The 27,641-nt window shown below is 40.1% G+C and overlaps 1 protein-coding gene across 5 annotated transcripts in view; it reads right to left on the bottom strand.

The window, feature by feature from the left end:
• The window catches only part of gabrb4 (gamma-aminobutyric acid type A receptor subunit beta4), a 153,559-nt gene that overhangs the window by 49,457 nt on the left and 76,461 nt on the right, over window positions 1-27,641 (bottom strand). The gene's annotated exons all lie outside the window — the stretch shown is intronic.

Raw genomic sequence — 27,641 nt, 5'->3', positions numbered from 1 at the left:
GACAGGCCGGAAAAGTTGCTCTGATATTTCTGCTATACCCACGTCAAATTCTAAAGACAAAAAAAGAATCCCATCACATTGCATTATCATACAATCACATCAACAGCCACAATGATGCATCATATGTATCCTACCTAGTATTGATAAAAAATGTCTAATACATATCCCCCAGGATGCCTGATGGAAATCTTCTTTATTATTTATGACCCGAGAGTGGCATGAATTACATCCATCTGTGACCATTAAATAGAATCATAAAAATGACAGATGCACCGCTTCAACATTTACTACTTGGTTTTCATGCTCAATTGTTCAACTCGAGAGTCTGATTGCTCATAATACCTAGTATACCACTGTTCCAATGTAATTGGAAATGGATGAGCATGTCCTGATTGACTATGAAGAGAGGAATAGGAGGCCCTTGATGGAAAATCAGCAAAATCAAGCCATTTTTTTTTTTTTCTTCGAAAGACTCAAAAACGATGGCATGAGCAGCTTGTGGTCGGGGGCTCTGCATCACACTAATCAGCCAAAGCAAAGGTTAGATGTGTCATACCGATGTTAAATACAACTCTCACTGGGTTTTTTTGTGCAGTTGCAGTGAAACTAGGAAGTTAAATGTCCCTGAAGTCCTACCATTTGGATTTCGTCCACATATTTTTCCTGGGAAAATGTTGTCATACAAAAGTCACACACATTTATCATCGCAGACTTCAGCATCAAAACGATTTTCTTCTTTTTTTGGGGGGGGGTGAGGTCACCATACACAAAGTTATCGTGATGGCGAAAAATAAAGGTGTTATGATTACCACACAAATTAATTAAACCGATTCCAACATACATGGTTGACAGACTAGCTGCTCATATAATATGGCCCAGTCAAAAATCATTTCATAATAACGATTAAAGAAGAATGTACACAGCAAACTGAGCTGCGTTCTGTTTAGTTTTTATGTGAAGTGAGACACCTCTCCAGCACAAATGGTAATGCCCCATCTGTCAGGAATTCAGTGTGGAGGAGTGGAGACAAAGGCAAGTGGACCCAAGTGCAGGAAAAGGCATGGGTGCAGAAATAAATTGAAATGTTTGACAACAACGAAAGCAAGGGTGCTGATGATATTTGATAAAAGTCTAAACCAAAACCGAGAAACTAGGAGCATGAGCACAGTCTGCCTAATACATACAGCATGTGAAAGTGCCAGCGCTAGATTATATTGTATTTATTTGTAGACAACATTATGAGCACTCCTCAAGTTTTTCAGAGCATCTTCTGCCACTGAAGATGATGCACAGTAACATTGTTGGTGCGTCTCACACGCATAGACATTTATTTCATATAGAAAAAACAATCAAGCTTACAAACAGCAAAACACTCACAAGTAGCACGGGGAAGACGCTAAGTGTGAATTAACTGTGTGGTAAATGCCCAACCCGAGCTGCAGTAAGAGCTACTGATAGCGCATGCCAGGCCACGCCCCCTTGAAGCTACATATCAACAAACAAATACAGTAAGTCTGCGTGTGTTTATGTGTGTGTGAGAGAGAGGCAGAGAGAGAATTTAGACCAGTTAAAAGCAGGTCTAAGTTGTGGCGCAGGTGCTGTAACACGGACACACACGGACGCACGATCGGGGATAGAAGGTGGTCTCCAAGCGCCCAGTCCACAGCAGCCAACTTCACATCATCTGCAAGTTCTGGCAGTTCCTTTAAATGTACTTCGATCTCCTGCATTTGTTTGGCTATTCCACCCTTTGTCAATGGCTAACACTATAATTGTCACGTTGTCATTCTGCTCTGACGCTGGCAAATGGGTAACTTGTGTAACACGTCATACTATTTGCATTGAAAGAGCATCCTTTTTTTTCCTGCTGTCCTTGGAATGAAAATGTCAAAAGCCTGACATAACAGGGCTTGGCACAGAAACAAAGAACAGCAGCACCAAAGAGAACATGAATCCCCCTCTACTTCCAGGAATCGAATATGTAGTATTTCATAAATAATATCATGTGTTGTAAAAATAGCGCATACACTCCTTAATTCCTCTGTATTCAATGTGGGGTTCCTGCACAGAACTCCTCCTGTGAGAAAGGGTTAACGAATTCCTCACACAGATAGATATTGCCATGGAAACAGCCGCGTGACTGCTTGCAGCTTGTATACACATAGGAGGGGTGGAACAACACAATGGTGCCAAAGGTATTTTAAAATTCAGAAAGCGGAGGCTTTCCAACATAGCTGCATTTATTTTCAAATTTTCCCTCGAACAAACACTGAGTTGTAAAGTCTGAGGCAGCGACACCTCGCACCCTCACCCACGCCGCCTCACTCTCCTATCACTCATAATCTTTCAAATTCAAAAGCCCGGTGATTGGCATTGGACATGCGCTCGCAAAAGCCATGGAATAAATTAATTCAAAAGTATGAGGTCTGAAGGTGCTAGATGGGAAATAATACCCTGCTCCGTCATTTCCTTTGCAATAACGGAGTGCATGCGCGCCCACATGCACACGCACAGACATTCTCCCAAACACAATTCCAGCAAAGAATAATTAATTTACAATATGAAACAGACCCGGGGCAATGAGCCTCATAGTTGAGCTAAAAAAAAGTAGGACTACGGCTGTGGTGGTGTTGTTAATTCCTGAAAATGGATTCATGCTTGCACACAGCTCCACTCATACATGCAATACTCATTCATCATTACACACTCCTGATTTTAAAATAGATGCGATATCAACTGTATGCTGTCACTCTAAGAACCTTCTTATAGTGCCATTAGGCATCCTCCTCATAGTGAGTCAATACTTGAGCCTGCCCAAATGGACTCCCTGCTTGAGTCTGCAAATATGACTCCATTGGTTGGCTAACGCAGCCTTCACCAATAGCACTCAGTTGCTGAAGGAAAAATAACAGTGTTTCGATTCATAAATATTTTGAGATGCATTGAAAAGCTTTTAAGTGCTCAGAGAGGACTTGGCTTGGTGATGCAAGGAACTGGAGGTGGGGCCATCTTGGAGGGGTGCTCATTGTAGTATAAACAACTACATTCAAATGATTAATAGCACTGTAAATGCATTAAAACAAAAATAGATGGGCCTTTATTATGGGGGGTTTTTTTTGGATTTATGTCCATAAAGAAAGAAAAGTTTCATTTTTTTTGTCCCATTAGAATAAAATGGGTTCAGAATCTAACCACGTCATTGTCTATTGGTCTGCTATGTATGTATTGTTTGCAAATTCCTAATTTGATCCTGCGCATGCATCTATTTTTTTTGGGTTACATTTCTGAGCCTTACTCATCAAGGCTAATTAAAAGAGGTGGACTTCAGCAATCCCCCTCATCACACAGTAGGAGGAGGAACTGCGGTCAAGTGTAATTACACAGCTGTAAGCAGACCATAAATGGATAATAATTTACAAGTAATTCCTTGTGGGACCCAATCCTCTGCTGTGGGTTTTTTTAATTGACAAGATAGCTTACAGCTGCCAGAAGTTACGAGATTAGGCAACTATCATAGCTAATCAGAGCGGCACAGAGGAGTCAGTCAAGAAAATCAGTGGGAGGCTCTGTGACAGTGTCAGGAAGGTACGTCAGGTGATCTTATCAGGTTTGCTAAATGAGCCATGCATGGACACGATTAATTTTTAAGGGCGAGGCACACATGGTGACATGCGGCGGGGCCTCTGGAAGGTGATTTCAGTCGAAAAATGTGTTTCTTTTGGTGAAGGGAAAAGCAAGTGGATTTACACCTCAAGGGCCATACACACACCAATGCAGGTTAAACTCAGTTTCATTTTGATTTTGGAAAAAAAAAAAGTCAGAGGAAATATAAATTATCTGTCCATGGGTCAAACTTATAAAATCATCAAACCTTTATTAATTGTACGCTAGTTAGTGTTTTCTTCACATTTTTATGTTTGTAACTGCCAAATGTAAAGACAATAATTGTATTTGCAGCATGATGACTACGTTACTCCCAGCAAATACTGTAGCTTAATGCTACAGAGCTATTCCCAAATTCTTTTACAGTCTTATTAACTTGTTGTGGGCGATACCAGACGATTTTTATCCGATATGACACAAATTACTTTTTGGGCTATTTTTTTTTCTATGCCAATACTGATACAGATACTTTGTGTGATATTTTTTTAACCCAATAAAACACATGACGATAACATATTAGTGATAAGCAAGAATTATGAAAGTTATGTAAAAGAGTAAACCTCCAAAGGCATACTTGAACTTCAGACTAGCCACCATTACATTCAAAGCAATGAAATGAGAGAAGTGTCAAGAATGAATTCACAAATAATAAACATAAACATGAATTAAATCAAAAAGGAAGGAATTCAACAAAATGATATTTTGTAAAACTGTAAAAACAATCCTGCCTGTGTGACTGCACTTCAAAAATCGGAGGTACCACCGCTGTCTATAATGCTTATTTACTTTTAAATCAACTGCAGATTGAACGATGGCTTTTCATAACAATGTGTGCAACTGACTTAAATAATTTGCAAAAACTACAGAAAACCGAAACGCCAATGTTTAGTTATCTTAATGTTATCTTGCATGCATAATAATCTATAGATCACATATTCCTTGCAGGATATACCTTTACTGAATTTGCCATTTGCCATTGACGCACCATTGGTGGGGCACATATGGACACTGTGTAGTCTCCTATATTGAAGCCACGCAGCTTGACTATTTGACCCCCAAAAGGCCAGCAGGTAGCAGCAGACCATCGGGCATTAATAGACTCTCAGCTGGGAAAATAAATTATTGTACCTACACACTTCAGTGTGGAACAATGAACTCAGCTGCTGCACTCCAGACTTTCTACTGTACATTCCATCCGTGGCTGATGCTACACCCACTATAGGTCGCTATCACAGGGGCATAAACGTGAGCCGGAGAGACATCTGCAGGCCGCTGTGACATGCATGCTAGCTAACATGAGTGAAAGCTTCATAACAGCCAATCCATCAGCAAAGGGTGGGCATCAATCTCAAAGAGGGTAAGTCTTGTTAAGGGGCAAGGTTGTGGCGTGGCATTGGTAGCAAATGCATTTTTTTTATGTTTTAATTTCAAATATCTATTTGATGTTTAATTGCTAATACTGTATATAGCAATACAACAAAATGTGACTTCAAAAATGGTCTCTCCAGGGCCATGGTGCTGTCAGCCTCTAGTTGCCAGTGCCAGTCAACTTCTACAGTGGGAACTGGCATACAGTATACCAAATGGGGACGTTTGATTGACTGAGCCCTGAGACCTCTGCTTCACAACAAGTGGCTTCATTTCACTTGACCCAGAAGAAATGAAAAATAGAATCCAAGCAACTCTCTTGAGCTACATTACTGCGGCTAAGAGACAGTCCGTTTGCCTTTTTGGTAAGAAACAATAAATGTGCACAATAAGCACAAATGTGTTTGTAAGAACTGTAATGAATGGTTCTGGTTTTCTGAGTTACTCTGAATTATCTTACTTGACAAAACCTGTAAAGCCAAAAATGTGTTGTTGTTAATCCCAAAGTTGGACTTTTCACAGTGATTTACAATAAACTGTATTAAAACATATCATGAGATCAAAGTCAAACTGAGAAGCCAAGAGCAGATTTAAATATTTTTTTATTGCTCTGACAACCAAGGTCACGGGCATGTTCATCATATTCATTGAGTCTCTTTTGATACACACCTGCTGTCAAACTCTTCATCTTACAGGATGACATCACACCAAAACTCTCAGCGCTAACCAATAAATTTGTGCTACAGTCAATAAACATCAGCATTTGTTCACAAGCTGTCTGAAATAGAGGCCATGGTTTGGGCCATGTTTCATCAAACTACATTTCATATTAATAGTTGTGTAGTTGAAATCTAAGGTTCATCGGTTTCTAAATTGTTCACGTTGTCAGCATCGTCAATATGTTCACGTTTGGGTACTTAATTTCTGTTTTCACAGCATTTTTTCCAGAAAACTTCCACCTTCAGAACAAAAACTTTTTACTGCAGAGCCTTTGCATCAGCGACAAAATTCAGTTTCTCATAATCTTATTGAGTTGACCCATACTCATTTAGATACTCACACACAAGTAATAGTCAACATAGTCCTACATATTTCGACAGTGACGAAATCCCTCCTGTGAAAGAAACACCAAAATAGGACTGGTCTCTCACCAGAGCTCACATTTTAGTACCAATAGCAATTTTGTCTGAACCCTCGGGATTACAGCATAAAACATTCACATAGATCCACAAGAGCCATAGTGAAGACAGTCGATGCCTGTTAAGCATGCTGTCACTGCACATATATTATGGGACGGGTGGGCCTTGTTCAGTGGACCACAGTGCCCTCCAAATTAATTATCTGGAAGCGTCTCACAGCCTCTCTTGCTCAAACACATTCCCACAAGGAAGTCAAAGTGGGAGGGGGTTAGGAGTGTTGATACCTGGCCAATCCAGTCACAAATGAACAAACACAACATTTCCCCATCACACGGGCTATTGTTACAGAACTGAGTTCAAAAGCAGATATCATACTGAAATGAGCAGAAAGTAGACCACAAGAACAAGTCCACCCTCGCATGTGTAAATTATTGAATTTGCAAATGTATGATATGCTCTAATAAAAGGGTAAAGAGGATTGCTGGAAACCCCTTGAGCGTCTCCCCCCCAACCAGTTTTCTTTACTCTTTTCAGATTATGAATAGTCCCCAAACACAGTCATACATTATCCACGTAGTATTCAGTTCCTGCTATTACTGTGAGCAATAAATGTTTTCCTAGATAGCCGTCATTTTTGTGCCAATATGCAAAACAAATCACTGGGGGGGGGGAATAGAACAGATTCTTCATTCCTCACATGGGGTCAGAGGGATAAATGTTTATTGTATATACTACTGTAGGCTATACTGTATACTGTCTCGACCTGGAAACATCACATTGGATTGAAAAGAAACATTGTATGCTGGAACACAGAATGCAAGGTGAGATGCAGCAGAATGTTGCTCCACACAACCTTAAAAGGGAAGTCAACGCAAACATTTTTTTTTTCAAGAATATGTTCCCAGCAGGCCCACTAGTTGAAACAGGGCATTCTGATTAACTTTGCGTTTTTGGAATAAGTGTTAATCCACTCGTTTTTAGCCATCTCTGGGGGCGGCCGTTTTGTCTTCTGTCGACTGAAAATGACATCACAACTGCTCACAACGACCAATCACTGCTCAGATTCAGAAAACAGGTCAGCCGTGATTGGTCGTTGTGAGCAGTTGTGATGTCATTTTCAGTCGACAGAAGACAAAACGGCCACCCGCAGAGATGGCTAAAAACGAGTGCATTTTGCTGCTTAACTTATATTCCACAAACGCGAAATTAATCAGAATGCCGTGTTTCAACTGCTGGGAACATTTTCTTGAAAAATATATATTTGGGTTGACTTCCACTTTAAAGGCACTTTGGATTTAATTGCATACCATTTGCGTTCCAGTTTATTCAATATTGCTGCAATCAGCACGCACTGGCTAAACTGATGCCACACACTCCTGACATACATGGCAAGCTGACAAAGCTGTTATGCATTCTGCTAATTCCATTGGTGAGTCGTCATTTATTGGTTGCTTTATTTTTTGTTTTTAAAGTCAAACGCTTATCTGAATGGCTCAAAACTGGTCAGGTCTGTTTATTCCAGTGTTTGCATGCGCTGTGTAACTTCCCCTGTACAAACAGGCCACTACATCATCTGGCTCATATACTCACAGTTCAAGTAAGCAGAGCTATCAGTCATTTTATTGTGACACAATTCAGATGATAGGAGAAACAACAAGCCAGCATTATCTGCCCAGTTGTCAAGAAGCTAATTATGCCAACAGTTCTCATGTGTGACGCTAACATATGCACAATTATAGTGGCATATTGCCACTTTCAATACGGTAGTTAACCCTTTAATAGATTTTTTTTTTTTTTTGCTGTCGTCTCTCTGTTCCTCTGTGTAGATAATGAATCAGATGTTGTCCTGGTGAGAAGAGAATTAAGGAGTGTTGACAGTTAACTGTACACGGCCTAATTATTTTAGACACTTTAGGTTTTGGGCAGAACTTTTTCTTAGCCTTGTTTTTTCAATGGGCTAGAAGATTTTGCCCTGAACTCTACCTAGGAATGTTGAGAAAAAAAGGTCAACACTGATGATTTATGTTGCTTTTACTGATAGATAGCTACATAAAAATGTATTTAAAGTGGAAGTCAAGCAAAAAAAAAAAAAAAATCTGATAACAATAATATGTTCTATGCAGCCACACTAGTCTCATTTTTATGTTCCCTATACTACAAGAGCAGACAAGGCTCAACTTTTAGTACCATATTTCTTTGAAGACAATTTACCAAATTATCTTACTTTTATGCTTTAGAGAGTCACATATTGTCAATGAAATAATTCCTTCTTGGATGCAGATATGTCAGTACATATTATGAATGCAATCTGTTTAACGTTTGTTACTCACACCTACAGCATATTCCTTGAGGTCGCTCATTTTCCCTGCGATGGTGAAATCTATAATCTGGCCTGAGTCATCGCAGTCAAATATCATCCTGAACAGGAACAGCTGCAGAGTGCACGTAAGGGGATTGGGTGTGTGAGAATGTGTGCGTGTGTGTGTATGTGTAATTGGCTTCAGCCAAGGGACCTGTGCCATCTCAAAGCAGCTGTGCTGCCCTTTTATAAACAATAAAAGCAATGAATTCATCACTTTAATTCTGCGCGGCTTCTCCAATAATAAATATGAAAATAATCCCCCTGTTATTTAAAAACATGTGAATTCGGTACTTCCTCTGTAGGCAGTCAATATTCCAAACAGAAAACAAATGACTTGACTTCTCTCTCTGAGATGGTCAGTGTTGAATTAAGCACAAGCCTGATTATGCATTCTTCCGTAATGTGACCTTCAGTGGCCGCTAATTTAGCAACAGAATCTTCCCGGCGGCTTATTTATGCTTTACTTGCTATATATGGAGGCCTATATAGATGATTCACTTTGTACAGTATACTGAAGGAAGGCACAGGACCCCTTGCGAGAATGTAGACCCCACGGGGTCTGGATTTGGACCTCCATATTTTTCGAAGCAGGCCAGCTTTCAAGCTGCGGGCCAGAAAACAAGGGTTTATTTCTCCAGGCAAGCCCAAGCCATCTATACTGGTCTCAAACCTAATGTAAACTAATTTGTCAACCTAAACCTGTACAGGATTCTGCATTTCTGAGACCCAAGTAAAAAAAAACAAAAAAACTCATATACTGAGATATGGAGCTAATGGATTGTGCAACATGAGTGGACTGGACAGGGGGAATGCTTGTCATGTATTTCAGGTTTGCATTAATTCTATTTGCCACATGACAAGGTATTGCAAATGTGTCGTAAACTATAGTCCTCTTTTTCTCCAATGGACATGTGTTTGTGCACTCGTCTTATTGTTTCACAATTTTGAGATGTGTAAAGTATCACTTGTCCCATGGGCAAGCTCTCCGTGCAAAGATCCAGTGCCTTCTGATCTCATCTGACAGGAGCGGGAAAAAAACGGCGCTAACATAACTGTGCTGATTTGTGCAGATGTGAACAATCCTGTGGGAGTCCCGAATGCACACACACTTCTCTCGTGTTCCTGTCTGCCGTCCCATCCTGCTGTTTTCTTTTGTTTCTACAGTCTCCTTGGTGGGCGGAGTCCCCTGCGTCGCACCCGCTGTAAATCAGCTGGGTATTTAGGCGTAGCCGAAGCGGACGGAGGATGCCATATTTTGCACTGCCATTGTGATGTTACTATTTCTACTCCATCAGTAGAACTACTTTTTATGCCAATTGTGCATTATGCAAATGTCATTTTCTTAGAAATTAGTTTATTATGGGGTGCAAAATGGGAAAGCTGCTGACATGACCTCTTGGACTTACAGTATATTGTGAGTTATATTGTGCAATCGCAATCTGAAAGACAGGATTGATTTAGAAATCTAGCTCCTTCTGCCTGGAGGTATTGATGGACTACTCGTCACACCGCATCTCATTGCTAGTATTGATTGCGTTGTATTTCAGGGAGGGAGGGGCCGCTGTGTGATGACCTCAGATACTGCTGTGGAATGCCTGCCTGACTGTCACTCACTTCATGTCAAGGCAACACGCAGGCTACAGAAGATTCAAGTGAGAAGAAGCAGGAGATCACATTTTGCATGAGGGGATGGCGACTGTGTGCGTAATGGTAATTGGAAAAACAATGTAACTGACTTGCTAAAGTTAGCAAATAAAATGGTAAAATACTCCGGGTACAGACAGAAAAATAGACTGAGGTGACAATGGTAAGCAATATATGTACTTATTTTTTTTGTTAGTGTGAAATCATTTTAATTCATTCACTGCCAAGGATGTATGTATTTGTCTTTTCACAGTCCAGCCATTCAATCCCAGGAATTTATTTATAACTTTTTTCAATTTTTTTCAAACGTTAGGCTAAAAGAGGGTCTGAAAATGTCTGGCAGTCAATGAGTTAATCGCAATGGGATTATTGATAAATTAGTTAGCTACAGAACTACGCTACAAAATGACTGATTAGCACATTTTGAAATTCTTTTACTGTTTCTTAAAGCCAGAAAGTTGCCATTTGAAATAACTTGAGTTTTGTGTCATGTCGGTGATCCGTTTTTTTTTTTCTTTTCTTTTTTTCCCCCTACCAAATTCAACTACTGAATGAACATCCTCTGAGACTGGTGAATTCCATAATTTTGTACTATATATGTCATTTTCATTTGGCGGCATGCTGTGAGTTTTTCCAATGTAAAATATGTGCATTGGCTCATTAAAAATTGTGAAACGCTGCTCTAGACCGAGTGATTACAGTATGTGCTGGTGGTGCACTGCTTGAAGTATTGTCGCTTGGACAATGTCTTGCATGCATTTCTATTTGCGTTTGGCATGCGTGGGAGATCCATGAAAGTGTGACAGGTGACGCCTCCACCTGGCCCTGCTGGGTCCACCTGCTCCCCTCCTGCTAGGTGATGGAGGGGAGGGGTCACCATGAACAGTGAAAGACATATTTTCCAGGCAATCTGGAGGATCACAGGTGAGCACTTAGTTTCTTGGGGCTTCTGGCGACACAAAAGGCAACATGGAATTAACTTCATTATCTCCCCTGGAATTGTTATTCTGGGGACTAGCATATTTGTTCTTTCTTTGAAAGGAGGCACAAGGGCTGTTTATTTTAAACACGAGACCACGCATCAGTCTTCTGTTTTCCTGATATATTTCTGAATTCCGCTCATGTTTTACTGTGGCGCGTGAACAGAAGCCGCCGCCCCCACGTTGTTATCATTATAGCGCCCATGATTCGCCTCTTCTTTACATCTCCGTGTGGGTTTTTCTTGCTTCTAAAGCTTCAGAAGCTTCCATTGTGTGTTTGTAGCGTCACATGGCCACGTGACCACTAGGATCCCCCACAAGTAGAATGGAACGCATGGCCTAGTTCACAAGTAGACAGCTTGAAAATATTTTGATGATGAGATGACTAATGGCTGGGGAATGAATGAGGAATTCAAGTGGATTTGATGTAGCAAGAGACACAAGGATTATATTTGAGTTCAGGTTTAGCAGCAGGAGAATAGGGAGGGAAAAAAAAGGAATACAGGAGAACATTTCCAGCAAGCTCATGAGAGGGTTAATTAATATCAAATATTCCACTCACAGAGCCTGCAAGCAGTACAGCGCGGGTGTCAAAAGGGGGTGCCATGCTGCAGTGATTGTGAAGCTACGTTTCTCAGCAGGATCCAATGCAAGGAGGGGGAAGGGAAATATGGGGAAACCCCCCCCTGAACTAAACAAAGATGACTCTCTCCTCATGAAAGTGGGCCTCATAGCGGCAGCACACTGCATGGCATGTAGAGTGAGCACTCGCGAGTGAGGCTTGCATCCGTGTACAGAATTCCTCTACTACACTATTGTTTCAGAGAGAAACAAACAGCTCAGTCCAGTCATCGGTGAACTGGGGGGTGCGACGCATACTGATGAGTAGCATGAATTTGAGGGTGCTGGAGTAAGCGTGTGGAAGAGTTGGGGAGGCAACAGACAAGAAAGTCCACCAAAGATCATCTGGAGCATGGGTGGGCAACTCCGCTCTTTGAGATCAGATCGGCATCGTTATCAAGCTTCTGCAGAGCTTGTTGATGAGCTGATCATTTGAATCAGGTGCGTTGGAGGAGGGGAAGGATCTAAAACATGCAGGATAGCGGCCCTCGAGGACCGGAGTTGCCCACCCCTGATCGAGGGTAAGCATTGTCAAATTGGACTCCCAAATGGGCTAAGATCGCAAAAACATGAAAGGTATATGAGAGGCATAAAAAAGAATGGCGCTTGACAATAAAGGCTTGCAATATAGTTGCCATGGAGATGAGCAAGTCTCCCAAGCCTCGTCATTTTTCTGACTCCTCCTAGGAACGCTTGGATAAAAATAGACATGAGCCGAGAACAAAGAGCTATTAAAAAAGACAACAAAAGTTAAGGAAAAAAAGACTGGGGAAGATGGAACATGCAAGTGCACATTTCATTGTTGCAAAAAATATTTAGTTTAATATTAAACAAATTTATAGTTGCAATTGTTTGTCGTAATTTACTTAGCGAATTTTCCCTTGTGACAGTGTTTACCAACCACAAAATAAGGTACATAAATCTACCAGGGCTCAATTGTGTGAGGTTTTAATGTTCTAACATTTGCATAAATATTTTTTGGTTGTAGTTTCCAGTTAATTGAATCACATTGACAAACAGTGGGAGCCTTGCATTTTGCAAAAAGGGGCCTTCAGTCGGGACTGAAGCGGAAATGGTCAATGGCCAAGCACTGAAATGGTCTCAAATAAAGATAACATTTCAATAAAGTACGGCTTGTTGCCTCCATAGGTCACTTCTAATTTCCAAAGTATAGTGCATCATTCTTCTCTAAAACATAACTGCCTAACTCCTCTTGAGGTAGTTCAGCCAACATCAGCTACCTGCCTAGATTCCAGACAACAGAGTTATGATGAATATCTGGATGCGATCGCCCTTCCTCTCACACACTCCTTTACTTTATTCAAATCACTGGAGCAGGCGTGTATTGATCAAACCTGCCTTCGCAGCACCATCTGGTGACCACCACTGAGATTCAGTAAGTCTTCTTGTGGATGAGAGAGGCGGGGGGGAATAAACTCACTCCACTCAAACTCGTGTCCCGCCCCACCTTCCACCTTCTTGTAGTACCAGTGTAAGCCTCTGGATGGAGTCATGTGTCCTTCCTCCCCGATGATGCTCAAAGGACAACTGTCACATAAAAGCAACATACAACATTTGTTCTTCTTTGTCAATGTTATTTCACTTGCAGACCGGCTCTGTTTCCTGTGAAATTCTGTGAAGGGCGATTGTTTCCAAGAAAATGAAGCTGCGTTTGTTCATAGAAATGCAACTCTCTATCCTTTCATTTGAAATAAAAGCCTACTCTCACCCTCTTCAATAACAATACTCGGTTTTGAGGAATGAAGTCAGCACAAACACAGACAAAAAAAAAATCCACTTCACATATCAGTTTTACTATCTATTTATGATTAAGTGCACATAACGTTTCGAACCTTCACATCAAGGTTTTGACATGTCAAGGTTAACCTTCTCTCTTGATAATCTCTCTTGGTGCAGCGTGCTCCTTTTATGTGTATTTTCAGTGCGATAAAATTAGCAATACTTGGTCCGGACTAACAAAGAGACCATAAATAGAAATGTTTTTGTCACATGTTTCATTTGCACTTCTTGCCTTATTTTAGTATTGCTTTACCTCATGCCAAATAAAGAATATAGCAAAACACACTGAGAACTAATGATTGTTATGGAATAAAGACTATTTTGATAGTTAGCGGTGGGGACTATTTTGCCCCTCAATTTTGATGAATAAGGCAATCAACCCAAATACTAAAACAAAATACAAATGACTAGAAACGCCTCAGTATGATCATTTCTACGCCACTGCAAAATCATAATAAACGTGTAAATCAACACCGCTTTACAACAGTGACAGTCAAGACACAGAAGTGTTTTTATTCAAGCATAATCTCTGTAAAATGCCCTTATTATACAAAACATATTTTGTGTAGCCGATAAAGCAGACAGAAAACTTTTGTGATTTGTGTTTTATGGTTATCTTTATTTTTGCAGGAGTCATGCTTGACCTGCTACCACACTCTGGCCACATTTCCAACCTTATCGCATTTAAAAACACCGTTGGCAATGTAACACTTTTTGGTTCGTGCATAGCAGAGTACTGCATTTGACTGATGATAAATGGAAGCGCTTTACTAAATACTGTAACTGCTTTTTGCCATGCACAGAATGTCTCATCACTGTAATGGCCCGGAGATTTTTATCCGGATGAAAATCATTTATTTTTTTTAACAAATTGCAAGCTCCATACTGCATCCAAATACTCCATTTGGTCATTCCTACTGACCACCACAGTTTGTCAATTTAGTTACGATGGTAAGTCACTTCAAAGGCACTCCGTGCTCGCTCGCTCTCTTTACGAAGGACGCATGTCATTTAAAGTCTGAACATAAACCTGTCGTCCTTGCTTCAAGTCCATTCGTGGTATGAAGATGCATTATTTGTGGCATATTTTGGACTCAGCGCCCTCGATATTTACTCCCGCTCAACGGCATATGGCACTCTAATCAGCTAAAGCACAATGTGATTTACATTTGCTGTCACTTCCCCTCTCCTGTATCACAACTTTTAGTCATAGCCAAGGTCACTCTGAACCAACAACACTCAAATAGCCTTTTGCAATATTTTGGGGGGCGCCATTAGCTGCTAACATTAAAGTGGAAGTCTACCCCAAAAGATTCTTTAAAACATTATTGTTATGGCTGGTTGTTTACGTATCAGTTGCTGTGCAGATGTTATGGTCCTTTTATTCTTTGTCCTTTATGATGTCATATAGGCCTGAAGTCTTACAGTTTAAAAGTTTGAGTTACACACTGACACATTTGTCAGTACGTCAAACCTTCTTCGGGTGAGGATGCATATATATATATATATACATATATATATATATATACACACACACACACACACACACACACACACACACACTGTATATATATTTTTTTCTTTTTTTTTTGCTGTTCCTTTGTCTTTTGCTCAGTTCTCTCTCTCTCTCTCTGGACTCTGGTACCATGTTCTATCCCACTGTGTTTCCAGTAAGTATCTGTCTCAATACGATGCCAACAGAGAGTATAAAGAGGCATACAGATCCACCATACCGCATGACTAATCAGCCAAGCAGGACAGGTTGAAAAAAAAAAAAAGTCAGTTCCATTGAAGCGGTTTGTATTTTCATGTAGATTGGGCTCAACATATGTGATTACTGAAGGTTGTGATGGTACAGCAACGAGCACATAGTGAACAGGAGGAAAAGAAAAGGGCATTCGAAGAGGTTTCTGTACATGGTAATGTGAAAAAGGAAAAATAGGCCAAGGCTAATCTCTGACATTAGAGCTTAGCATATGATTAGGGCAACTGGAATAATTGTTTAACAGAGTATAAATCATAGAAATTATTTGAATTTTCATGATTTTACCTTTTTCGTTCAACCTTTGCCCTGGGGGACCCTATCAGCTGCCTGCACAATTTAGCCCCTACAAACATCGGGGCTCACAACCCCCTCGATTATCATAAAGTGACGGTTCAAGGACAGCAGTCAGGGTTCATTGTTGCCTGAATTCAAAAAAAAAATTAAAAAAAAAAAAAAACTTCAGCTCATTTTAGCTTCCATTTTGGACTTTGCACTACCCTGAGGTCCCAAACCAGCAGATATGAGGCTGAGGGCTGGAATATAAAGGATTACAAGGCTTTAAATATACTGTCTTTAAAAAAAAAAAAAACACAGTTAAGCGAGGCTTAATGTGGTCAAGATAAGATCTCAACTTTTTGGAGTTTGTTAAAAGTGCACTGGCTGGCTGTGTAATTGCAGAAGCTGATTGGGAGTTAAAGTGATCTTAACAAAAGGAGATGAAAGCAAGGATACAAACTGCTCAGAAAGGGATAATGAAATGGGAAGAGAAAGACAGAGGCACCTTCTTCACATGATCATTAAAACGAAAAGAGATTGCTATGGTGTCCTGGTGGGTTAGCTCATTTAACTACCATGAAAGCACAGCTCAGGGCTAAAACCTCACTTCTCTGATACCTGCCGTTTTAGATACAAATATAAGATTTGATGAGATCTTCCCAATATTCAATATTAGATTAACTTATAATGCACTTTCTCAGCAACTATGCTTTAATAACCAGTGGAGGGCGGTGCATTTCAGACATAAATTAAAATTCAAAAACACTCCAAAACACTCCCACTGCTCATGCTAAATTCAAAGAGTGCATGGGGGCATTTGGAGGCAATACACACGACTTTATGAGTTGTCTTAAGGAAATTCACAGTAGTTGGATCAGTCTGTGATAGTCTCCTCCTCTTTGCAGTCTTCCATGATCTTCCACTGATTACTGTTATGATACTTTTTTCTCAATTGATTAAATTTAAAATTAAACAGATTTCCAGTCAAATTTAATGTAGTGGTGCCTTGAGATAATTGTTCAATTTGTTCCGTAAGCATGCTCCATCTCCAAATATTCATATCTCAAATCATCTTTACCCATTGAAATGAATGTAAGTACAATTTATCGGTCCCAGTCACCCCAAAAAACAAGCAAAATTAATTTTTAAACATACTTTTTCTGAAGAAAAAATTGTGCTCAACAGTATCACCGGTGTTCACGTTTTATACTCATTGCACCATCTGAACTAGCAAGGTTAACACACTTGTAATTGAAATTCACCTCATCTTGCAAAGTTCTGCCTAAGAAACAAGAAATCTTTATGTAAATAATAGTCACAATCTATTATGGGAACTTGTGCAAGTGGCCGTGTCGGACTAAAGATTTAGCTTACGTCCAGTGTGACAGAAGTGGAGGCTGACCTTGCCTGCGGGAAGTAAGTCATTCTTTGTGCAACTGCATATGGACATCACGCAGCTGACTCGGACCCATTTACTCATCTTGCATTCTGGCAAGCTGTGCAATGTGGAACCAGACCAAGGTATCATGTCATAAAATCATAGAACAAATTTAAAGCAGTGAATGATTGTTTGAATCTGGGAACAGACTGCAATACGTTGCTAGCATAAAGAAACAAGGGAAATCCTTGCTGCTAATTTTCAAACTTACAATAATTTGATTAGGAAAATATCTAGTCAGACACAGTAATACCATTTTATGCTGATGGCTGTGTAGGGGAGGTGGCTGAGAAAAATGCCTGTAATTGAGGTCAGAGGGGCGCTGATGAACTTGCTGCCTTTAGTCACTATGCGTTGCTGAGTAGAGAAGTACAGCCTCCATATTAAACAGATGGAGCCAGTCAGAACATTCTCAATGGTGCCCCGGAAGAAGCGCCACATGATGAGCATTTTCCTCAGTTTGCGGAGGAAGATGAACAAACTTCAGGTTGGGATTGGTGCTGTAGGATTGAACACAATCATGCACCAGCAGAGAAAAGAGCAGCGGTCTAAGCACACACTTTATGGGGCCCCTATGCTCAGTGTGATGGTCCTGGAGGAGGTGCTGCAGACTCATGTTTTGTGGTCTTCCAATGACAAAGCCCAACAAACACTTGCAGGCAGATACGCTGAATCCTAAGTGACTGAGTTTTTCTACAAAGATGATGACGAATGCTGAACTAAAGTCCAAGAACAGCATTCATATAAGCTTTTAGAATCCAGGGGCCTCATTATCAGTCCGTGCATAGACAAGGTTCTAAATTCTTTCCATGGATTGCAATTTAGAATTATAAAAGGTTGTATGCACCACCATCAAGTGTGTTGAGAAATCCCATCTGTTCTACTCAATCACACCACCCCAACTTATTTGCATTCAGAAACACCTCCAACTGACCACATATAGTAGCCGCAATCGCTTAAAGCAGGTGCAAATGGACTTTTTCCCTCTCTGAAATCATGATAAAGGGGGCGTAGAAGAGGAATTTCTACAACCCTGAGATTGGGGTACTTGTAGGAGAAGTAGTACAAAAATGTTTGGAATAGTCAGTACAGTGTTAACAAAAGAAGGAAAAAATTGGCATGGGAGAAGTTAACACCTGCAATTAATTTTATTGAATCTCAGAAATAAGAAAAAGAATAGTTTGACGGTGCCCAAAAAAAAAAAAGTGACATAGCAAACAGAAAAAAAGCAAATTTTTGCCTTGGGGGATTTTTCTTGATTCAGACCCAGATTCTTTCCCAATAGACCCAGCTGTATCATCACAGTACAGGTAAAAGAAAAAGCTAGGCTAAGGTGTTTAATTGGTGACTAAAATAAACATGGCACACATGTGATGCTCTTACAAAAACTCTGAAACTCAAGCCAACCCCGGCTGAGCGCAGGAGCCAGAGGCCGTGTGCAGAAGGGGCAGTGGGACAACCAAAGCAGCCAGGGCCATCCAAATCCCATTCGGCGCATCCTAGGGTGGGAGGCAAAGTTGCTAACTGAGGCAGTGCTGCAAAACCGCACATACAATGAAATCCATAAATGAAATAAAAGAGCAACTGAGAATCACTGCAAACACCCTACAGCAAGTCGGAGTTCCTGGCACATGCACATCACAGGATGATGAGGTGCTGTTCCCATTCACATACTTTCGTTTTGAAATGTGTCACTTTTCAAAGATAACTAACAGGCAGACTAAGTTACTCCATATGATGCTACATAAATTGAAACAGGTCGTGGGAGGGAGAGAGGATGGACCTCATATTGACCATGATTTGCTGCTCGAAGCACTTTGTGCGGTTGTATGGTGGGGCTTGTTAGGAACAGAAGTTATTGCTGCCACTTCATTCAGGAAGGTGCTGAGCTCTAAGATGTCAATCAAGACATGTTGGAGCTCCTCAGCACACTCTTTCCCAACCCAACCAAAGACACACAGCCTGGTCATCCTATGGGAGTCTTCTGTGCTACTGTGCAGTTATGTGAATCAAAGCTTTCAAACAGGTCATTGCCACTCATATAAAAACGTACCACCAATTTCAACTGAATCACTAGCGCCATGAGGACGTTTCCCCATTGTGCCACCTTTAGGCTATAGGATGTTAGTCACCTCCTTCTCTTGCAATTATACCCAAGGAATACTGATCATTAGTATTGGATGTCTTCCAGCATCATGTCTGCCTTTCTCACCTTGACATCACAGCTCCGTGCAAGCAGTTCCAATTTAGACCAAAGCTGCTTGCTCTCCACATTCTGGGCCCAGAGCCAAAAGGCAATTATTTTGCCCAATCCGAAATGTTATTTAAAATAGTGTCCTGCAGGGTGATCGTGTAGTCACCTCATTATCGAAATACCCATTTGCAGGCTATGTAGGACAGACAGTCTATTTCCATTAAATGCCAAGCCATGTGGGCGATAGCTGTGAAATCATGACAATGTTCCCTTAAAGTGTTTCCAGTGTGAGCATATATCATTGTTCCAGTGTGCTTTGTTGGTTACAATATGTGATAATGATCTCCGTGCTGTGAAATACAAAAAAAAAAAAAGCATTACTTTTCATTTCACCAAATTAAATGGAGCCTGCAATTTGTCTTAGAAATACACTAAACACCTGTGTTTTAGTAGTGTGGTTTTAACATATGTAAATGTCTTGTGTTTATTGCAATATTACTGGGGGACATCAGATAATTTAACGATTGATATGATCATGAAAAATGCCCCAAATGGATGTGAATGTTTGAATGTTGTTTTGCTTTAAAATGTACGCTACACTACTTCATACAAAGGAGACAATTTATCAACACAAAATCCTGAAAATGATTTTCTATCCTTCCATCCATTTTCTATAGTGCTTGTCATCATTACAATTGTGGGTGGGTTCAAACTTATACCAGGTGACATGAGGTGGGCGGCAGGGTACATCTTACTGCTAGCCAGAAAATTGCAGGGTACATGTAATCCAGAAAAATTCCCACCTGTGGACAATTCAGAGTCTTCACTGAAACCATCATGCATGTTTTTGGAATGAATCACAGGGACAATATAAAAGAGCGCCCGAGCTGAACTTCAAACTTTTCAACTATGAGGCGAACATGTTAACCTCGACTCCACCGTGCTGCCAAAATTTGCTGTGCTGGTCATGCTTGACGTGGATACGTTCTGTGAAGCAAATAAGATCGGATGGTGTTCCAAAAAAGCGAATGCAGTGACACTGCTGTACTTATTTTGACCCCCAGCCGAGGCTTTCCTGGAAGCCTTGTTATGACCTCAACTGCACATAAACACGTGTCATAAACGTTTGCCCAACAATCCTTTGCATATTTTGATGCATTTAGAAAGAAAAAAAATATGCAGTGCTTTTTATTTGTGCTGGAGCTGCACTGATGTACTTTGACTTGTGACATTTGAAAATGGGCTTTAAATCACACATACTCCTAAATTCAGATTATTTGCTCCGACAGCAAGGCCACTTTCAGCTCACCGCGAAGGACTTTAGGTCACACTGGTCCATTGATCATGCATTCAACCCAAGAGCTGACAAGATAATTGCTCTGAAGCTTTTTATTATCATACCGTACGTCCTCTGCTAATCATAAAACGTCACGAGCCCTCTTGTCACCCTCTTTCTTCCATCATGCCTGTTAATTTCATATTCCATTGATAGTGCAAAAATGAGATGTGAGCGCTAATTCGTAGCGATTAAAAGTCCGGGGCTGATTTGTGTTCATCTTAATGGACAGTGTGATTGTGATTGTAATAGCTTATACTTTCCGTAAATAGAACGACATTTGAAGAAGCACAACCTGCCCCTATATCATAAATTACCACGAGCAGCTTTCCCTCTGGAGATTAATGTTCAGACCGCGTCCCAGATACAAAGAAAGTTTTTTTTCTCTCTTCTACCACAGCCAGACACTTGTTCTTCTCTTTTCTTTTTTTCTTTTCTTCATCTGCTTTTAAAGATACTACCTTTGGCTGTTTATGCAAGCCATGGTCACATTTTTCAAGCTGCTAACGGCTGGGCTCGGGCTTAAAGCTCAGTGTTTCCTCTCTTTATGCATTTTACATCCATATGGCTGATCTAAAGCGTTCGACACCTTCCCGTGGCACCGAAAGCCCTACAGAGTAAACACAAAGCTGAACGTGGGGCCTTGCTGTAAAGAGGCGGGTGTTTGTTTTCTTTGGCAAGAGAGCTGGTCGCTTTCTCTTCGCTCGCATTTCCCCGTGGGTGTACTGAGGCTGACCTAACTTGTGCCTACTCAATAATTCTTATTTCCTTTCCACCTAAATGTCATAATGATGAATGGTTGTCTCTCATCACGCATTTATTATTCATATCCGCTGGCTTGCTTTGAATGACTACTTCAATGTACTGCGGCAAACAGTTTACTTTGCTACTGCCAATGCCGTCTCAAGAGAGGTTCTTCAAGAATACAGCAACGGCATTTCTAAGATTTCCCTTCATACAGCGTACATTCTTTTCCTCACCAATTTTTCAATTCAAACAACTCAAGCTAATCAAATAGCATGCATATCACCTTCTTGTCTTGCCATCCAACCATTTTCTATACCGCATATCCTGTTCCGGTTTGCGGGGAGCTGGAGTCTATCCCAGCTCACTGTGTAGCACATATACAGACGGACGAAAGAATCCCTCTTATATTCACGCCGTCAAGCTCCTACAGCTACTGCGCAAAAATGCTGTGCAATATTCTCTCCCAAATTTGACATGGGGTTTGTTTATTTTTCAACACTTCCCTAAGAATGTAAACTATTTATTGTCATTAGAACTTTTTTTTTTCGTTATTGTTATTGTATTGTGTCCATATCATTGAATATGTAGATCACTGGAGCTTGGCAAAAATAATAACACCGATAAGAGGCTCTTTCATGATCTATATGAGTGCTGTAGGGAGGGAAAAATATCTCATGAGGATTTATTTTGTTGGGCAATTTTCCATCTCCCCCTGAGCCCCCCAGCCCCCCCATAAATGCTGAGAATATAGTTGCTTCTTCTTAAAATCCACATCACAACCGCTACCTCTTTGAAGACTCCACACTGAGCTAGCCGGCGGGCAGGCAGGCGGGGTTCCTCAATGCCATTGATGCTACATGTATCTAAAAGCTGCAGGATCCGTCTGAGGATGAGCACAAAGATACTATGTGACCGCTTTTTTTTTTTTTTTCTTCATGAAAAATCAAATGTTATGATAAAGAATAATATAAATGAAACGTGGTAGCGCTGCATTCACAGTTGCCTCACAGCAAGACGACTTTCTGTGTTGTTTGCGTGCTCACCGCGAGTGTGGAGTCTCTCCATCACACCGTCTAAAGTCAAGCATGTACAGGACCCTAAACAGTATACTGTAGTTGTGAATGTGAGATTTTTTTTTTTGTTCACCATTTAATTGCACATGCATTTAAAACATCAAGTAGCGCCTGTCCATCTGTAAGGCTAACGCCGAATAAATACCAGATATGGAAAAAATACAAAGAATGAACTACCCTGTAGTTATAGTGGATGTTTTCTGTTTTCTTAAACAAATGAGTGGATGAAGATCTTCAACCATTATTATTATTAGCATTCTTTTTCTTTTTTAAATATATGGCACAATTACTATAGTGACACTGTTGGCACACTTTGCATTAACAGAATGATAGTGTTGATCAATGTACTTAATACATTACAAGTGCATTATTGATTATGCCCTTATTATTCTCCAGCAAGAATTGTATGAAAAAGAAGACAACTCATTTGAGAAACAAACGCAAACTTTTGTCAGATATTTCACAGTCAAATACCGTATGCCGCAACACACTTCTGGGCCAGGCAGTGTGTCCTTCCATTCTCCAAGGGCCAGCTGTATATTTTTATCAGGGGGCGAGCGGGGAGGCTTTTAGTTCAAATGTGTTATTGGCCTTCATTTCAGCCATCTCAGCCAGGGAAGACCGTTTAAAGAGGGTAACACTAACAGGATGAATGAGCTACTATTAACGAGGTGATGAGATCGAAAAGTGGCGAGAGCTAAGAGAGTCCTTGCAATAAGCCAATGGCCGTGAGCATCTGAATGCGGCTCTGTTGCCAGAGGACATGGACGATTATTTAGGCTTGAGACTATTTTAGGCTGGTGCTGTCTCTCTCAAGGTTCCTCATTAGTCTGCCATAAAATCGTGTGGTCAGCATGATCATGTTACACATCATTATCACCTCTAAACTTTATGTACCGTTTAACTATGATGGTTTTCTTGCATGTAGCATTCACTCCCTCAAGATTTACAGGTCATCGTATCTGGAACATCTGAAGATTTGTAAATCTACTTGGCACTAATAGTCTCCACTCCCAGTACTTTAGTAGTAATACAGAGTGAATATGGGCCACAGTGAAAAGAAAAGAAAACACAGACAAATATGCAAAGATACAAGAATAAACTCGAAACAGTACAATCGTGATGTTGTAATGTTAAAAGAATAAGTGTCCAGTTATGCAGTGATTGATCTCATCTGACAACATCTTGGCCATCTGCACATACAGGTGGCAAATTAAAAGGAAAAAATGCATCAGTGGAACAACTGCACCTTGACATGTCCCTGTCTTATTTGGTGTTGGAAGCATCTTATCAGCAAGTTAATTAGCTGTTCAATTGACATTTTAGACATGGGGGAGGGCGTGCAGGCCAAAGCATTCACGTCATTTAAATCCTTATCATGTTTGAAACGGCTCACACTTCACGAAAGAGAATGCACAAAGTCGTAGAAATGTCACGGCGAAGCAACGCGTAAAGAACATTCTCCAATATATGGTAATGAATGTCCGGGGAAAGCAGCAACACGACAAATGAGAAAAAGGTCACCCCCACTGTGCTTTAATTTTCTCGTGGATTTTAATGGCCTTCAAGGGTCTCAGGAAATCTTCATGTTCAATCATTTAGAGCTAGGCTCAGAATCCCAAATCATGCCTCTTCGGTGTTTGCACACTCATTTACAGGTTAACCACAATGGGCGGATGAGAGAAAACACGTAGATGAAAAGTGAACAAGGCCAGGTGCATAAAAAAGGTGCAAATGAGAGAGAGAGTGCAGCCCAAAGAGCACAGAGCGCCGGGGGTTGAAACTAACCCTAAATACTAACCGCAGAGTTTAAACTGCTACAGTCCCTTCACGTTACATCACACTCAATATATCAAACATTCTGATTTATGCAGTGCGTTTTGTTGAGTAATATTTTTTTTTTCAAAACAATGTAATGATAATTCTTTATGTTGCACCACTTGATAATTGACTGTTAGACAGCAGCGAGATCCCTTCGGGTTTTGTTTATTTCTGCCGTCACAATTATTACCATTCATTCTATCTCTGCGTACCGCCGCTTGCCACAATGTGTTTGGACAAAAAACAATTACGGCTCCCTGCTATTCTCTTCCGAGAATATTGCTTCCAAGTGAATCTTTTTGGAGGTCTGCGCTGAGTGCTATTAAAGTTGTTGAATATTATATTTTTCTCTGCTTACTACTACAAAAAAACGTCTAAAGTATGGATAAAAATCCTTCAAATCCTGAGAAAATCCTTCATCATTACTTTCCTTTCACTTACTATACAGTAATCCCACGTTTATTGCAGTTAATGGGGGACCCCCACGCGAAAGGTGAAAACCGCAAAGTATAGGTTGTCTTCATTATTATTATTTTCATTATTTTTAATTTCATATTACTTTTTTTTCAGGGAGATTTATGCCTCTATTACGCCGTTGCGAACCCCCCGACATAATTTCCACCCTTCTAAATACTTGTTACACAACTAATTTAACTTTAAAATGCAAAATGAATAGTAAGTACCGAGCTGCATTCTGTGAGAGGAACGTTCGCTGCAAGCCCGGCTGCGGATGGTTACGACAGAACGCTCGAACCGCGAAGTAGCGATGGATTACTCTACTATTACTGCCATTCATGAAAAAAAAAAAAAGTCATCAGCTTCAATTGTTGCGATTTGGATGATGCACCTGGCTGTGCGGCAATTCCGTTTAGATCAACAAATAGAAACCCATGTGTACACATACACTTTACTTAGGCAAGCCAAATTTTGATCAACACTCTTGCACTTCTTGTCCACAAGCAGGGTGTAATTAGCAACAGCAGCCGAGACTTGCACGTATCTCAGTGTCAGTTTTGCCAGAGCTTACATTATAATTGTTAGCTTGAGGACATGATTACGTCGGCTTAAGGAATTAATGAAAGGAAGCTAACTGTAGGGCGCTTGCTAACTGTTGAAAAGCATGGAAATGGAACATTATGCTTGAGTCATTTTACCATTGCTGCCACATGAAATGGATGTAAAATGTTTTGCTTTCAGCCTTGCACAGGTGCTTGGAGAGGGTTACACTGGAAAACAGAAAAGGAAAGCGATGCATCCATTTTTTTTGTTTGGAGAGCTGGTGGCATTGATGTCAGGAGACACAGGGGACCTTTTTCTTGCTTTAGGGAATTTTAACTTCAAATAAACACTCAAAGCCGACTTAAACTCTCCCTGGCATAACCATTCGGCACAGGCCATTCATTCTATTTGGTGACCATAGCTCATAGCTAATTTATTACAACCATTAATTACTTTCGAAGTCTCAAAGGGTTTGAGTGAAATATTGTACTAAAATGGAACCCCCAACCTAAGAGCCACAAAGGGAGCAAACAGAAACTCATGGAAACTTAATTAGATTTAGCAGCGGTGGCTAAAGAAGCTAGGCTACTCATACGCTGTAGTTAAGTAGAAGTACAGATACTGGGTAAAGTAAAGGTTAATTAAGTAAAAAAAAAAGGGGGGAAGTACAGACTCTGTGGTGTAAAGTACAGAGGTAAAAACGAAAAAAAAAGTTTTGTTTGTCAGTTATATACCATCCTGTTTTGATAACGTAGCACACTGAAATAAAGGAAAATACAGCTCGGCAACACAAAGGAGTAATGCATTTGCAGTGAAGCTTTCCTTCACGACAACAACATCAAATAAACCCCTTGAATTTCCATCTCAGAAAACGTTTTATTTAATGACATTGTATTACTTTACAGAAATGTTTAGGGTAACATGACAAAAACTCAGGGACTCATGACATAAGTGTGAATTTAAACTAAATTGATTTTCTTTAACAAAATGAAATGAAATTATAGTTGGGGTCACAAATATGTAAAAAATTAACATTTCTAAAGAATTTGAATGACATTTCATGGTAAAATCTATTTTGAAATAGTGGGGACAAGGAACAAAAGCTATTTTCCAGTCTTGAATGTAGTTAAATTGCATTTATCAATATGCAATCAGACCAATATGTAGGACTTTTTGCTTCATACAAACAAAATGATTTTCCAGATAATTTTATCGTACATTTTATTTCCTGAGGATGCAAATGGCATCAATTCAGTGGAATGGACCTTGAATATGTGTGGTATAATGGAGCAGGAATGGTACCGTTGTTGTCGTTATATAGTAGACCCTTAAAAATATGCATGTTGAAAATATTATAATTCTCTCTGTAGATTGAGGAATTTTACTTCCTATTCTAAAGGTTTGAGGCAGAGATCACCCTCTGAAGGTGCAGGCAGGAAGTAAATACCTGGTGATGTGACCATTCACATTACTTACATAATACTGATATAAGTTATAGGGGATACGCTATTCTTTCAGTTTAAAACTTCAATTAGCTATCCAAAGTCAAAGCAACATTATTTTAGAAGTGAAATTAAAAGCGTGTAAAACTACTGAAGCCTGGGGGATTAAACGGATATTACAGCATTGTTGTTTGGCCAGTAATCTGTAATATAAATGGAATTGTGGCTTCCTACAAACGGATCAGTATGAGCAGTAGATCTTCTTATGTTGTTCTCTGTTTCAAACAATGTGTAGGTAGCAGAGGCGGATCAAATGTTTGATTGATAATTCCACATGCCTAAATTGCACACAATGTACAGCTATAGTGCACAGGGGTATTTCCTTTATAGACGTGTGGCATTACACAAAATGTGTATTGCAACATTATACACTTTTAACTTCTGTGAACATGTTATACTATATTAACATTTTGATTGGTATGAAATAAATGTCCGTTAACAACTTTTATAAATTGTATGTTATTATTTCATAACACACGAGCCTCGAGTCCTTACAACTGAAGCTACTGCTGTTTGTCTCCCTTTTTTCTCTTTATTGCCGCTATGAAATATTTTGAATACATTGTACAGTGCTGCTTGGATATCTTGATTTCTGATTTAATATAATCTAACCTTGACCCTCATCTACATGCAACATAAAAGCACATATATCAGGTCACTGATTCCTATATGAGCTTTCACAAATACAGTGTTGGCACAGTCTCCTGAGGTATGACACCCTGCACCCTTGAGTCCAATCTGGAAAGAAGAGGAATCTCATTCTTCTTTCTTTTTTTTCCTCTCCACAGCTCGTCTCTCTGATTAGACCAAAACATTCCCCAAGGTCACACAGAGGGGGTAATCTCCCATTTCCTCACCCTGCTCTGACTCAAATGAGGTTGCTAAATCACTGTCAGATCGGCATCTCATATCA

This window comes from Filicampus tigris, chromosome 17 (genome assembly GCF_054856515.1).
Source record: "Filicampus tigris isolate MCC_2025a chromosome 17, RoL_Ftig_1.0, whole genome shotgun sequence".
Classification (NCBI taxonomy): domain Eukaryota; kingdom Metazoa; phylum Chordata; class Actinopteri; order Syngnathiformes; family Syngnathidae; genus Filicampus; species Filicampus tigris.
Note: the sequence above shows the minus strand (reverse complement) of the source record. Positions and strands in the feature narration are given on the sequence as shown.